This window comes from Electrophorus electricus, chromosome 23 (assembly GCF_041902795.1).
Source record: "Electrophorus electricus isolate QZ-2024a chromosome 23, ASM4190279v1, whole genome shotgun sequence".
In the NCBI taxonomy this organism is placed as follows: Eukaryota; Metazoa; Chordata; class Actinopteri; order Gymnotiformes; family Gymnotidae; genus Electrophorus; species Electrophorus electricus.
The window spans coordinates 3,800,001-3,802,500 of NC_137519.1; the positions used below are offsets into that span (position 1 = coordinate 3,800,001).

At 46.8% G+C, this 2,500-nt stretch overlaps 1 protein-coding gene across 3 annotated transcripts in view; it reads right to left on the reverse strand.

Annotated features, from left to right (window-relative positions):
• elfn2a (extracellular leucine-rich repeat and fibronectin type III domain containing 2a) overlaps nucleotides 1-2,500 on the reverse strand; it is a 108,403-nt gene that overhangs the window by 70,841 nt on the left and 35,062 nt on the right. For all 3 annotated transcript variants that reach the window (XM_081706409.1, XM_027029427.3, XM_081706408.1), the window contains exon 2: nucleotides 1-94. This exon is cut by the window's left edge and continues 126 nt beyond it. The gene's annotated coding sequence lies outside the window, so the exon portion shown is untranslated. The remainder of the gene's footprint in view (nucleotides 95-2,500) is intronic.

A 2,500-nucleotide genomic window follows, 5' to 3' on the forward strand; every position in this document is an offset into this window, starting at 1 on the left:
CTCAAAGCACAATTATGCTGTCAGATTCCCAGAACGTAGACGACCAAGGCAACAAGGACTGTCCTTCAGTGCTTGAATCGCTCGTACAAACACCCTGGGAAGGAGAAAGAGAGAGAGAGAGAGAGAGAGAGAGAGAGAGAGAGAGAGAGAGAGAGAGAGAGAGAGAGAGAGAAAAACAAATTTTGTCCTGTTTTGAAAATGATTTCATATTGTTGCATTACCCAGCTCTAACTCCAATATCACAAGACTAAATCGCATTACATTTTTCCAACATACCCACAAAGATACCATATTCTATATATTCATCCCGCACATACTCTGGGACTAATATATCAGGTCTGTGGGACCTGATTGCATATACATGAGTTTCCCCATGTGTATTTGCATAGATTTCAGCAGCTAGTGGATGTCAAGCCTGGCGAAGAACAAGGCCACAGAATATAAAGCGGTTTACTTGATTCTGCATTTAAACCGGTTATCCAGCAAGCACAACACACACACTATCATTTGCACAACAAACGGTCTGATATAAACTAAGTGATGCATGGGGAAGATAAAAGAGAGCAGAGAAGGGTTAATCAGCAAAAAGACAGTGACAGAGAGAGACAGAGAGAGACAGAGAGAGACAGAGAGAGACTAAGAGAGAGAGAGAGACAGGGAGAGAGAGAGAGACTAAGAGAGAGAGACTAAGAGAGAGACAGAGAGAGATACACAGAGAGAGAATTATTGAAATTATTGATCAGAAAATACATTTTAGCAGTAAATATTCAAAGTATATATGAAGACATGGGTTACAGTGCACAGACTGGGTGCCCCTGACAGCCCAGAGAACTAATACACAATCAGAGCAGCTCAGGAGAACCAGATACAGAGCAGTACTTTGCTAGGATTTCTCCAGATCAGCCGCTCTCACTATCTGCAGGTGGTACATCCCGAGCAGGGCCTCCTCCTCACTGCTCCTCCTCACTGCTCCTCCTCATGTCCATCCTCCTCCCTGCTCCTCCTCACTGCTCCTCCTCATGTCCATCCTCCTCCCTGCTCCTCCTCACTGCTCCTCCTCATGTCCATCCTCCTCCCTGCTCCTCCTCCCTGCTCCTCCTCACTGCTCCTCCTCATGTCCATCCTCCTCCCTGCTCCTCCTCACTGCTCCTCCTCATGTCCATCCTCCTCACTGCTCCTCCTCACTGCTCCTCCTCACTGCTCCTCCTCATGTCCATCCTCCTCCCTGCTCCTCCTCCCTGCTCCTCCTCACTGCTCCTCATATCCATCCTCCTCCCTGCTCCTCCTCACTGCTCCTCCTCATGTCCATCCTCCTCCCTGCTCCTCCTCCCTGCTCCTCCTCACTGCTCCTCCTCATGTCCATCCTCCTCCCAGCTCCCCCTCACTGCTCCTCCTCCTTCCTGCTCCTCCTCACTGCTCCTCCTCAGGTTTCTGCTGTCTGAGGTGTCATTAACTACATGTATTTACTCCACCACATGTATTTATTCCGTGTATATGTTTATCATCACATACATATTAAAGTATGTATGAGTGTGTGTTTTTGTGTGTGTGTGTGAGAGAGAGAGAGAGAGAGAAGTAGTCTACAGCAGCTTTATTTTATACACACACACACACACACTTTTTATTTTTTTATTTTTCTCCACAGTTTTAACATTTAATGTCGGTAATTTTATTATTCACTTTGGACACAGTTGTTAATTACAATTCATGCCAACAAAGGAATTTTAATTTGACTGAGAGACAGCAAGAGACAGAGCGAGAGAGACAGACAGAGAAAGAGACAGAGTGAGAGAGAGAGAGAGACAGAGTGAGAGACAGAGAGAGAGACAGAGAGAGAGACAGACACAGAGAGACAGAGAGAGAGAGAGACAGAGAGAGAGAGAGACACAGAGAGAGAGAGAGAGAGAGAGAGAGAGAGAGAGAGCGGGCAACAGAGATTAATTCAAATTCCTCATCCCTCTCTTCCTGTGAAGCTGCTTTGGATGCAGACAGACGAACTTCACACCTCTATACATGATTGTCCAGCAAAATCACACACACACACACACACACACACACACACACACACACACACTCATTAGCTATAAAATGGAGGTATAGATTGGAGGGAAGGGGAAGGAAGTCAATAAGGCAGATAGGATGTAATTAGAGTTAGAGACACAGGACAGGGACACTATGAAAGTGTGTGTGTGTGTGTGTGTGTGTGTGTGTGTGTGTGTGTGTGTGTGTGTGTGTGTGTGTGTGTGAACACCAAAGGAAGTCCAGGAAAAATGATGGAACATTTGAGGGTTTGGCACAAAGAGAACATGGCATGTCGATCTGCTGAAGCTCCAATCACTGAGCTACAGAGCCCAAAACACATGCGTAACAGGAGATTAGGGAGACGGAGATGAGAGCGAGGGAGACGGAGATGAGAGCGAGGGAGACGGAGATGAGAGCGAGGGAGAGCTGCGTGGCTGCGCTACACCCGTACAGCAATGAAAATCTCGAGGCAGAAACC